A 14114-nucleotide genomic window follows, 5' to 3' on the forward strand; every position below is an offset into this window, starting at 1 on the left:
TTCAGATACTATAAAAGTACAAATGCTGATTAGCGATACGCTAATCAGCGAATAACGGACTGCGGTGCGGTGGGCTGGGCGCTAACTGATCGCTAACTACCTAACCAAGGGACCTAAACTATACCTAAAACCTAACGGTCAATAACAGTGAAAAAAAAAAGTGACAGTTTGCACTGATCACTTTTTTCCTTTCACTAGTGATTGACAGGGGGGGATAAAAGGGGTGATCAAAGGGTTAATTGGGGTGATCTGGGGGCTAAATGTGGTGTGGTGGGTACTCACAGTAAAGATGTGCTCCTCTGCTCCTCTGCTGGAACCAACCGACCAAAAGAAGGAGCAGAGGAGCACAGCAGCCATATAACCCCATCATATTTACTAATATGTGGGGTTATATGGCTGCTGATTGGATTTTTTAAAAATCAGCAGCCTGCCAGCCAATGATCGTGGCCGGCAGGCTGCTGACGAAATAGTCTTCTGCGAAATGCCGGCCCGCGATGCGCATGCGCGGGCCGGCTGTGACGTAATCTCGCGTCTCGCGAGAGGACGCGCCGATGCGTCCAGGAGGAACTAAACAACCACCTCCCGGACGCATCGGTGCGTACAGCGGTCGGGAGGTGGTTAAAGCAGATCGCTGCATAATATTAACTCAAGGGCATTAGGACAGTGGATAATCGGCATTGATGGATTTTCAGACCGCCAACTGTCGCGGGCGCTGGTGCACGGCTCTGGTGGTTCTGGGAATGAAGCAGTTCTGTTGACACTTGCGTCACTACCAGGCATCTGAAAAACCTTAAATTACAAGGTTTGATTAAACAGCATTATTTATACACGCTTAAAAGTTATAGACATTGTTGTTTGATCGGATGTAGAGGGAGCCTTATCAATTGTGTTAGATTTCTTTGATGCCGCTTTGGAGACACCGGTCGTGGCCATTTTTCTTTTCAGCGCTGCATTTAATAAAAAGTATTAGACTTATAGACAATATTTAAATATATTACAGCAACAATGCGTTTTGGTCCTTATGCTTTTGCCCCGCTTGCGACGCTTTTGTAGGGAATCATCGGCAAGTGTCGCTATGTCGTCAATTGTATACACTTTTCTTTTCAGTGCTGCGTTTAAATTAACTGCATTAGAAATAGATAATGTTTAAAACTGAAAAAATCAAAGACTGTGATGGAGCCTTACGTGGTCTGGCTAGTCGGTTTGTCTGTTTCATTTCAGGTCGCCCTGGGTTTGTGAGATCGATAACTCGCGCCGGATCGTTCTCCTTTAGATCGTCAGAATTGTTGTTGCTAGTAACTACCATGTTTTAATGTTTTGTATTTTCAGTATCAACGTTTCCGTTCACATTTCTTGAAATGTCTCGGATTTGACTGTCTGTAATAAACGTAATAAAGAGCGGATCTCTTTTCTATCCCGTGTATGAATTATAACTAGCGCTAAAACTATATATGTAATAAAAGCATAAGGTGGTTATACTTCGATCAGGCAAGGAGTCGTCGGATAGTAATCAGGTTAGTTTGAAATGTCAGTATGGGCTATCGCCATACTGTGCGCTTGGTCTGAAAGCAGTTGTGTCCCACCACCGCTCATGTACGCCTCATAAAAATCGTCGGCCGCAATAAGCAACTGTGCATCGGGGATAATGTCGTTCCCCCATAAATTTTTCTAAGAATCCATCTAAACAAATTGTATATTGTTAGTTAAAATATAGCAACATTTGTATGCTGTAAAAGAAAAGACATTTAGTTAGTGACGCATTACGCCCTATAAATAAGAACAGTTACATAGATACAGATAACATACGTCATATTCAATAAATAGTGAAAGATTTAAAAGCATAACAGACAAATGGTGCTTACCTTTTGAGGTGTTTAATGTCTTGGTGACCTATGCCTTTCCTTGCATACGTATCTCTGTGCTAGCCTTGAACAGATTGTGTCATGTTTATATCAGCGGGTCCTGTTGTAAACCACAAGATGTGGCAACTATTAGCATATTCATTAGTTGATGTCTCTCAAATAGTTAGATTATGTTTTATAAGAATTTATATGTTTATTATAGGGCTTTTTTTATGTCCGAATCTTAATTTTATATCAAAAGCTTATCAAAATTTTATAAATGGGCTTATCAAAAAGATTTTATCAAAATAGGATCTTAAAAAAAGAATTTTTATAAAAATGAAGTTTATGGGGTCCTGTTGCAAACCACAACATGTGGCAACTATTAGCATCTTCATTAGTTGATGTATCTCAAATAGTTAGATTATGTTTTATAAGAATTGATATGTTTATTATAGGCCTTTTTTATGTCCGAATCTTAATTTTATATCAAAAACGTATAATATCAAATATTATAAATGGGCTTATCAAAAAGATTTTATCAAAATGAAACTTATCAACCTGCATAATTTGATATAAATTCATATCATCAAAGTGGTTGGCTTTTATATAAAAAACCGTGTGCTTTTGTCTTCATTTGGAAACTGCTGGACAAGATGTCACCATCTGTAAGATGTCACAACCTTTGCAGTATAAAGACATGCTTTAACCCCTTCCCGACCTATGACGAGTATACTCGTCATGAAACACTGCTACTTAGCACTCCATGACGAGTATACACGTCATGGCATTAAACTGTCACCATGTCTGCAGACATGGTAACATCGCTGAGACCCTGGCTGTTACACACAGCCAGGCACCTTGGGTCAATGCCGAGGGGGGTCCTGTGACCCCCCCGTATTGGCGATCGCTGCAAACCGCAGGTCAATTCAGACCTGCGGTTTGCAGCGCTTTCTGCAGTTTCTCATCCCCGTGGTCTCTAAAATGCTGAAAATAAATATTTTTTTACCCCCCCTGCACCCCTGAATGACTTTATGCCGGCGGGTAATGCAGGGGGGGTTTCAGGCGGTGCGAGGGGTGGGTGGTGCTGATACTCTGGTATAAATGGCTGACATCTGTGCTGTGATGTCAGCCGCTTAACCCTTTCCATACCGCAGTTCGTACGGACCGCTGTATAGAAGAGCAGAGGTTAACAGTCAGGGAGCTCTCTCCCTCTACCATCAGGGGTCTGCTGTGCCTTTGCAGCCCCCAGACAGGATTTTCTCACAGAGGGAGGGAGCCGCCCTCCTTCCCCTTCCCCGTCTGCTCAGTTGTGGCAGACGGGGAAGGTTCCCATTTTTACAGGACGCCTTCTCAGGCATCCTGCTGTCCATGGTGCTGAACAGATCTGTGCTAAAGGCAGAGATCTGTTCAGACAAAGTGTAAGTAAAATACAGTACAATACACTATATAGTGTACTTTACTGTATTATACAGACATCATACCCACTGGATCTTCAAGAACCAAGTGGGTCTGGGTCAAAAAAATGGAAATAAAAAAAGTGAAAAAAGTAAAGATGAAAAAAAAGTATGTATCACTGAATAAAAATTTTAAAAATAAAATACACTACACTTATTAGGTATTTCCGCATCCGTAACGACCTGATCTATAAAACGGTCATGTTACTTTACCCGCACGGTGAACGCCATAAAAATAAAAAAATTTAAACTATGAGGAAATTGAAATTTTGCCCACCTAACTTCCCCAAAAAGGTAATAAAAGTGATAAAAAAGTTGCATGTATGCCAAAATAGTACCAATCAAACCGTCACCTCATCCCGCAAAAAATGAGCCCCTACATGAGACTATGGCCCAAAAAATAAAAAACTATGGGTCTGTATGGAGACATTATAACATGATTTTTTTTTGTTTCAAAAATGATATTATTGTGTAAAACCTAAAAAAATAAAGAAAGTATACATATAGGTATCGCCACGTCCGTAACAACCTGCTCTATAAAAATATCATATGACATAACCCCTCAGGTGAACACTTTAAAAAAATAAAAAATGTAAAGTGTGCTAAAAAAACATTTGTTTTGTCACCTTATGTCACTAAAAGTGCAAAACCAAGCGATCAAAAAAGCATATTCCCCCCACAATGGAGCCATTCTAACCGTCTTCTCATCCCACAAAAAATGAGCCCTACATAAGACAATCGCCTCGGCTCTCAGACTATGGAGACAATAAAACATGTTTTTTTTTGTTGTTTCAAAAATTATATTATTGTGTAAAACCTAGATAAATTTAAAAAAGTAGACATATTAGGTATTGCCACGTCCGTAAGTACCTGCTCTATAAAAATACCACATGACCTAACCCCTCAGTAAACACTGTAAAAAATTTAAATAAAAACAGTGTCAAAAAAGCTATTTTTTTGTTACCTTACATCACAAAAAGTGTAATAGCAAGCGATCAAAAAGTCATATGCACCCCAAAATAGTACCAATCTAACCGTAATCTCATCTCGCAAAAATGATACCCAACCTGAGACAATCGCCGAAAAACTTAAAAAACTATGGCTCTCAGACTATGGAGACACTAAAACATGATTTTTTTTGTTTCAAAAATGATATTATTGTGTAAATACATACTAGGTATCACCACATCCATAAGACCCTGCTCTATAAAATAGCACATGATTTAACCTGTCAGATGAACGCTGTAAATAATAATAAAAAAAACCATTGCCAATTTTATCCATTTTTTCCCGTAAAAAAGCAAGGGTAATCCAAACAAAACTCAATATTTATTGCCCTGATTCTGTAGTTTATAGAAATGCCCCATATGTGGTTGTAAACTGCTGTATGACCACATTGCAGGGCGCAGAAGGAAAGCAGCGCCATATGGTTTTTGGAAGGCAGTTTTTGCTGGACTGTTTTTTTTTTTACACCATGTCCCATTTGAAACTCCCCTGATGCACCCCTAGAATAGAAACTCAAAAAAGTGACCCCATTTTGAAAACTACACCCCTCAAGGTATACAAAACTGATTTTACAAACTTTGTTAACCCTTTAAGTGTTCCACAAGAGTTAATGGCAAATGGAGATGAAATTTCTGAATTTATATTTTTTGTTACTTTGCCTCACAAAAAGTGTAATATAGAGCAATCAAAAATCATATGTACCCTAAAATAGTACTAAGAAAACTGCCATCTTATCCCATAGTTTCCAAAATGGGGCCACTTTTTTTGGGACATGGTGTCTAAAAACCAATCCAGCAAAATCTGCTTACCAGAAACCATATGGCGCACCTTTCCTTCTGAGTCCAGCCGTGTGCCCGTACAGTAGTTTACAACCACATATGGGGTGTTTCTATAAACTACAGAATCAGGGCAATAAATATTGAGTTTTGTTTGGCTGTTAGCCATTGCTTTGCTACAGGATAAAATGGATAAAATTTGAAAAATTTTGAAATTTCATCTCTATTTGCCAATAACTCTTGTGGAACACCTAAAGGGTTAACAACTTTTGTAAAATCAGTTTTGAATACCTTGAGGGGTGTTGTTTCTTTGATGGGGTCACTTTTATTGAGTTTCTACTCTAGGGTGCATCAGGGGGGCTTCAAATGGGACATGGTGTAAAAAAAAAACAGTCCTGCAAAATCTGCCTTCCAAAAACCGTATGGCATTCCTTTCCTTCTGCGCACCGCCGTGTGCCCATGCAGCAGTTTACGACCACATATGGGGTGTTTCTGTAAACTACAGAATCAGGGCCATAAATAATGAGTTTTGTTTGGCAGTTAACCCTTGCTTTGTAACTGGAAAGAAAAAAATAAATTAAAAATCTGCCAAAAAAGTGAAATTTTGAAATTGTATCTCTATTTTCCATTAATACTTGTGGAACACCTAAAGGGTTAACGTTTGTAAAATCAGTTTTGAATACCTTGAGGGGTGTAGTTTCTAGAATGGGGTCATTTTTGGGTGGTTTCTATCATGTAAGCTTCACAAAGTGACTTCAGACCTGAACTGGTCCTTAAAAAGTTGTTTTTTGAAAATTTCTGAGGAATTTCAAGATTTACTTCTAAACTTCTAAGCCTTGTAACGTCCCCCAAAAATAAAATGTCATTCCCAAAATGATCCTAACATAAAGAAGACATATGTAAAGTAATAACTTTTTTGTAGGTATTAATATGTACTATAGAAGTAGAGAAATTTTAACTTGGAAATTTGCTAATTTTTCCAATTTTGTATTTTTTTTTTAGAAAAGTGCTGATAACTTTAAAATGCTTTTACTTACCCAGGCCATTCTGAGATTGTTTTTTCATCGCATATTATACTACATGACACTGCTAAAATTGGGTCCAAAAAGTTTTTTTTGCACAAAAAAAAATACAAAACTTACCATAAATTTTGAAAAATTAGCAAATTTCAAAGTTTCAGTTACTCTACTTCTGTAATACATAGTAATACCCCCAAATATTTTGATTATTTTACATTCCCCATATGTCTACTTCATGTTTGTATCATTTTGGGAATGATATTTTATTTTTTGGGAATGTTACATAGCTTAGAAGTTTAGAAGTAAATTTTGAAATTTTTCTGAAATTTTCCAAATTCCACTTTCTCTGGACCAGTTCAGGTCTGAAGTCACTTTGTGACGCTTACGTAATAGAAACCACCCAAAAATTACCCCATTTTAGAAACTACACCCTCAAGGTATTCAAAACTGATTTTACAAACTTTGTTAACCCTTTAGGTCTTCCACATATAATCCATTTTTTCCAGGAACAGAGCAAGGGTTAAGTGCCAGACAAAACGCAATATGGGTTGCCCTGATTCTGTAGTTTGCAGAAACACCCCATATGTGGTCGTAAACTACTGTTTGGCCAAACGGGAGGACATAAAAGAAGGTAACGACACATGGTTTTTGCAAGGCAGATTTTGCAGGACTGGTTTTGTTTATACCATGTCCCATTTCAACCCCCCATTTGCACCCCTAGAATAGAAATTCCAAAAAAGTTACTCCATCTAAGAAAGTACACCCCTCAAAGTACTCAAAACTGGTTTTACGAACTTTGTTAACCCTTTAGGTGTTCCACAAGAGTTAATGGAAGATGGAGAAACAATTTAGGAATTAAAATTTTTGGGAAAATGTTCAATTTTAACCCAATTTTTTCCAGTAATAAAGTAAGGGTTAGCTGCCAAACAAAACTTAATATGGGTTGCCCTGATTCTTTAGTTTGCGATTGTAACGGAACGCCTAGCACCCCGACCGGGTTACCTCCGTCTATAGATGCTCCTATTGCTTTCCGAGGACTCCAAGCACTCCACTTGACACCGTACGCCCTGCAGACCCCACGAACCGCCGCAGCTTGGTTGGGGTCTCACCGTCCTCCACCCACGCTGGACCTACGACAAGGCTCCAGGCTCCAGTGGGTGAACCTCTCCTACAGCCAGAGAGCAGGAACAGCTCTTACAAGAGCTAGTAGTTATGCCAGGGGAGTATAGCAAATCTTCAGCGTATAGCAATCCCCCAGTTTGATCAGTTATCCAAACACCAGTCTCAGCATGATGAAGGATAAAACAGGAACACTTTATTGAGGGCTACCCGCCCGTATTTATGCAGGTCCATATCTGGTGGCCACGCCCTTAGGGGACCAGAATGGAGACTGCGACACAGGACAGATATGCAGAAATTCAGGATACACAGACACAACACATCCCCACAATGCATCATGGTTTCCTCCTCTCTGCCTGGCGACACCCGAGGAGCAATCCAATTATGTCTCAGGACAAAGGGAAAACACCAATACACACGTGGAGACAACAGGACAGGAATCACCACCCAAACACACAATGGCACACCCCCACAGCAAACACAGACATTTAACATATCCCCAGATAGCTCAAGTCTGAGTGCATATCATTAGGTGAATGGTACTCAGAATACACAAATACAATAATATTAGCCATCTGGGTGCCCTCACATAACATACAATTTAACCGAACGCATAATAACATAAAACACAATTCCAAAGACAGATTTAAGCTGTGCGGGCGGTCTGTTTTCTTTAAAGTTAGTATGGGCCATAATCCTGAGGCAAGAGGCTAGCAACCAGCCCCCTCCAAAACACTGTGGCGAGGTTGGTTTCGTCACAGCGATAACACCCCATATCTGGTCGTAAACTACTGTTTGGCCAAACGGGAGGACATAGAAGGAGGGGAACGCCATATGTGTTTTGGAAGGCAGATTTTGCAGGACTGGTTTTGTTTATACCATGTCCCATTTCAAGCCCCCCGTTGCACCCCTAGATTAGAAATTCTAAAAAAGTGACTCTATCTAAGAAAGTACACCCCTCAAGGTATTCAAAACTGGGTTTACGAACTTTGTTAACCCTTTAGGTGTTCCACCAGAGTTAATGGCAGATGGAGAAACAATTTGGGAATTTCAATTTTTGGGAACATTTTCCATTTTAACCCTTACTTTATTACTGGAAAAAATGGGTTAACAGCCAAACCAAACTCAATATGGGTTGCCCTGATTCTGTAGTTTGCAGAAACACCCCATATGTGGTCTTAAACTACTATTTGGCTAAACGGCAGGACATAGAAGAAGGGGAACTCCATATGGTTTTTGGAAGGCAGATTCTGCTGGACTGGTTTATTTACACCATGTACCCTTTCAAGCCCACTGATGCACCCCTTTAGTAGAAACTCCATAAAAGTGACCCCATCTAGGAAACTATGGGATAAAGGTGGTTGATGTTTTAGGACTATTTTAGGGTAAATATGATATTTGGTTGCTCTATATTACACTTTTTTGAGGCAAGGTAACAAAAAAATGTTATCCTAAAATTGTTTCTACATTCGCAATTTAGTTTTGTGGATCACCTAAAGGGTTAACAAAGTTTGTAAAGTAACTTTTGAATACCTTGAGGGGTGTAGTTTGTTAGATGGGATAGCTGTTTTGGAGTTTCTAGTCTAGGCTACATCAGGGGGGCTTCTAATGGGACATGGTGTAAATAAACCAGTCCATCAAAATATGCCTTCCAGAAACCATACGGTATTCCCTTCGTTCTATGCCCTGCCGTGTGGCGGGGGGGGGGGGGGGGTCTAGGGTCTGAAAGCTAGAAAACAATAAATTCAGATAAAGTTTTTTTGTTTTTTTCCTAACTAACTTTTCCCTTCTATCCCTGCCTAACGGTGCCTCTCCCTCCCTGATCCTAACCTACCTGAAGGGTGATGGGTGAAGGAGGGTTATGGGTGCCGATGGGGGGATCGTAGGAGCCTGGTGAGGACGGTGCTGCATGGTACAGGTGCTGAACAGGAAGAGGAGGGGAGAGAAGAGCGCCGGAAGTTTGAATCTTGTGCCTCTCTCCCTGCACCAATCAGCACCATGGACAGCGGCATTCAGCACCACAGCCAGCACCGCCTCTCCCAAATGTTTGTACTGTGATTGGTGGTGTGTAATCACACCACCGATCACAGTCTTTTTCCGGTTCATCGGGTCATCGGAGACCCGAATGGACCGGAAACGCAGCAAACTGCAGGTCTAAATTGACCTGCGGTCTTCTGCGATCGCTGATACGGGGGGTCACAGGATTTTTAGCATACATCCTGTTGCAATTAACCCGCACCGCAATCGCGATTTAAAGTTAGGACGTACCCGTACGTCCTGAGTCCTTAAAGACTCGGGAAATAGGGCGTTTAGGTACATCCTAAGTCCTTAAGGGGTTAAGGGGTTAAACAGATGTGCTTTTGTTTTTAATTTGTAACTGCCGAACATTAGATTTCACCATCCGTAGTAAGCTGTCAGGAGTCTCTCAAAACCTCAACATCCTGCTTACAGTAGGCCTGCCAGGCATTAGCAGTAATCTGAGAAGAATGTCTGGCAGGATGTCGCCATCTGTAGTAAGAATCTGGAAGAAGTGATAAGCCATTAATGGTCGAATACAACTATATAAACAACAATATAAAACAACAACAATATAAATTTAAGCAATATAAATTTAATATCAATTTAATATCAAGCAATATAAATTTAATATCAAGCAATATAAAGGGGGCGGGGGTCTCTGTATAAAAGGGGCCATGGTACCTGTCACTTTGTAGTTTGACGAAACATATACCCCCTTACTACTTGTGTATGGCAGTTGGGATATAAAGAGAAAGACTTGCAGGCTTGCATTGGCTAATGCAGGTAATTTTTTTGGGAATATCTCAGGAACGGTATGTCCTAGAGAGCTGCAAGACCCACAAGATTTCTTTCCAGGTAGCAAGGGATGTGTATACCAAGTTTAGTTGAAAATGATGGTTGTGTTTTTGAGTGATCGTGGGAACATGCATACACACATAGATACACATATATGTATATATATATATATATATATATATGTCCTTCTTTATATAAAGTTTATATAGATTGTGTGTTACATGTTGTATGTTTTATGTTGGGACATCTGGTTAGGACCAGTGCACTGTCAAACATTAAAGCAGAACTGATTTAGGAAACAGTACATTTTACCAGACCCCAGGGGGTTTGGACAAGCGATGTAAAGGGGTGGAGAAAAGGTGGGATATTGTAATGAGTGGACATCCAATACCTCCTCTCTACTGATACATGATCCTATAGGCAGGAAGAACCTTATTATAATAATGTAATTTGGCCTCACTTTCTTTGGCAGAAAAATATTTTCCCATTTTGCTTTGATAAACAAGGGTCTAAAAGCATGGCCACCAGTAATCATCAGACTGCTAGATGTCAATGATCCACCTGTCACTGCATAAGTTAGTCTACTTGTTGCCATTCTGGCCAGTGTGCCTGAGAAGCAAGTTGCTTCCAATTCTGCCCCCCACTAAGACAATTGGGAGTTGTGGCCAGTGTCACCATCATCATCAACATCCTCTTGCTCCTCCAACTCCAACTCTTCTTCCTCAATTCGCAGCACCTCCTCCTCCCCTATGGAAATTTCTCATTGTGAGTCCCCAACAGATGGACAGCAAGATGCATTAGCTGTTCTTCCTTCTCCTTCGTCACCACCTGTTGCATGAGCGTTAGCGTCTCTTCAAAAATGAGGGGGATGAGGGACAACTGCAGCATGAATGGCATGAGCTCTCACTGCCCGACCTGGAAACAGCACATGCTACCTGCTGAGGTGTTTTGGTGCATGACATAATCATTTATGCTTTCTGCTTCTCCTACAGGCGCTCAAGCAGGTCTGTATCATCCAGGCTGATCAGCTACAACACCACATGGCAATGCTGATGACACATGTAATAGAAGGGTAATGGGAGTGACACTGTGTCCTACTGCTGTTGGGGATGTGACGGTGTCCATGGAGAAGAAGATTGAGGAGGTGGATAAGTGCTTGCTGTGATAGTGCTTTTCCCATGTTGCTGGGGTGCTGCTCCTACACTGCTGCAAAAAAACATTGACCAAGTTGGCAATGAAAGATATGTACTGTCCCTGCCCGTAACAGCTGCTCCAGGTGTCCACCGTGGAATGCAGCTCGCTGCATAGCAAGAATTACAAGGAATGGCCCATGTTCTCTAGCAAGTCATAGTACAGAGCACTACTGCAATGGTACTGCAGCGACTACACCACAAGCAACATTGCCAGGTAGGGGTTCAGCTTGTAGACAAATTGATTGCTGGTGGAGAAAAGTTTTCTCATGGCCAAACATTCTGGCATATATTTATCATGATGGAGTGGAGGACACTAGAAGAAGAAGGTGTTGATGACAAAGACATCGTATTGCTTCGGGATGTGGGTTGGCATCTTGCATACGGCTATGGTTTTGTGCGCTCGCCTTGTGGAAAACAAATTCCATACGGGACTTGCTCACACAGAACTACAGACAGCCGATCTTGGCTTAGCTCTGCCACACTTTGGGCCTAACCCACCCACAGTGTCGACTGCATCATCAGATCCCAAAGTTGATGTGGCCCGATCCGTTTTTTGGGAGGTAGATCGCCTCTGCTCTTTATTGTAGCTGCCACCACCCCTATTCTCTGATTTTGTCTCCTCCTCAGCACCCCAATCCAGCTCCCAGGTCCAGTCAAGCACACAGTTGGTCTGTGAGATATCATGGTGGGCTCCTGGGCCCCCTTCCCCTGCTCTGCATTTTTTCTTACTGCAACAGTCGCTACCCTCATCACTAATGTTGTGGCTACAGATGCCACTATTACCACCACCATCAACACAGCTATGCATTGGGTCCCAAGCCTCCTTCCAAATCTCCCCCTCAGGGAAGCCCAAATGGCGCCAGCTTTCACACAAGCCATTATCATGGAGATTTTCTTGACTATCTGCTGTAGGACATGTTGGGGTTTTCTTGCCACTTGAAGGCGCCCCACTAGTTCTAAGACTGAGAGAACTCCACTGAAAGCCTTTTCTGGGGCTGCATGGAGGAGGAGCAGGATAAATGCTATGACCACTGGCTCCATGGCACAGTGCCAGACTCTGAATTCACCTCCATGTCATTCTGCTGTGACTGAGAGGAGGAGCGAGCCATCCAGTCCAAAATCTCATCCTCTTTCTCCATCAACGATAATTTTGTGCCTTTCCAAAGCCAGCAGGGACAACTTTTACTACTACTACCTTTACTTCTGACTGGATAGATGGTGGTGCTGCTACTACCTACATTTTGGCTCCAGGAACAACTGCGGCCTATTATTACTACTACTTGTCTGGGTTTGAAACCCTTCCGTAGGCCTGACGTTTTTGGGGCTCATAGATAATATTATGGACTACCCTGTATATTGGTAAAAGGAAAACGGAAACTGATTGAGTCCTGCCTCCTAATATCATGTTATCACTTACAGATAATGTGCGCTACCCTGTGTATTGGTGTAGTAATCACCTATATGCTGGTTTCAATCATTTCAACAACCCCTGAAAAAAATTTGATTGGAACTGTGTAGAGACAGAAGTAAACGGAAACAGATTTATGCCTAAATTTGTTATAACTCACAAATAATGTTTTGCACTACCCAGTGTATTGGTGCACTAATCATCTATATGCTGGTTTGGATACACTCAACAACCCCCCCAAAAAATTGGATTGGAAGCATATGGAGATAGAAATAAACAGTAATAGAATTAGGCCTAAATTTGCTATCACTCACAGATAAAGTTGTGTGTTACCCTGTGTATTGGTGCTGGTGTAACGGTCACGTACACACACACACAGGGGAGGATAGTGACCACTGCGCTCCACCCTCACCCCTGCCCCTGCCTACTTGCCTCACGAGTCCTGATGACAGGGGACAACTGGACGGCAGTCCCTAACTTAGAATACGTGCGGGAAGGACAGACAAGACAAATAACGGATAGTGAACGGACCGGGTCAAAAGCAAGAGGACAACGCAGTACAGAGGGATAAGCACAGAAAGGTCAGGAGAAGCTGGGGTCATAAATACCAGGAGAGTCGAGAAGTAACAAAGGAGTCCGCAAAGAATAGTCAGGTGGAAGTCGAGGTCAATATACCAGGAAGGATGCGCAGTACAGGAGGAGCAGGCAAAGGATCGTCAGGGAACAGGATCAGGTAAGTACACAGGTAGCCAACAACTGCCAGGAACCTAAATTAACAGGCAACCTGTGGCCAGCAGGCTGCCTGTATTTATAGTGGGGAGTGAGGGTCATATGACGTGGCCAGCGTCACATGACCGACAGACCGACCAGCTCGGCGCTCAAGGCATGCCTAGGAGCAGGGAGCCTCCCAGCTAGCAAAGCCGCCCTGGGAACGAGGTCAAACACAGATCCTTGCTCCCGAAGCTAAGCAGCAGGTCTGTGGCTGATGGGAGACCAAGTGCGCCTTCGGAACCCCGTTACAGCTGGTTTTAATAATTTTAACAACCTCCCCAAAAAGAGAAGTTTGGAACTGTGTGGAGATAGAAATAAACAAATTTATTCTTAATATTACGTTATCACTCACTGATGTTTTTGTCCGATACCCTATGTATTTTATACTGTTTTAAAGACTTAAAAAAATGTACTATTTGACATAGAGTTTGGACTAGTATTTCAAGTGTTTTCACTGAGAGTTAATATGCTACATAGATGATAGAACATGTCTTGTACAGTTTTGTGCGATTTCTGTTAAAATGGGAAAATATTAAAGTACTGTCCTTGTAGGTAGCTGTTGCTGAGGTTTGCAGCAGCTACAGTTGTGCTAGGAGGCAAAGACAGCCCAACTCTCCACTTCTCACTCCCTGGCTGACAGCTTTCCCTGCCTATCCATATTGTAAACATACAATTTTTTTTCTTTGTAATTATTGTCTTTCCCATCACTGT

Source organism: Bufo gargarizans, chromosome 3, assembly GCF_014858855.1.
Source record: "Bufo gargarizans isolate SCDJY-AF-19 chromosome 3, ASM1485885v1, whole genome shotgun sequence".
NCBI classification, from domain to species: Eukaryota; Metazoa; Chordata; class Amphibia; order Anura; family Bufonidae; genus Bufo; species Bufo gargarizans.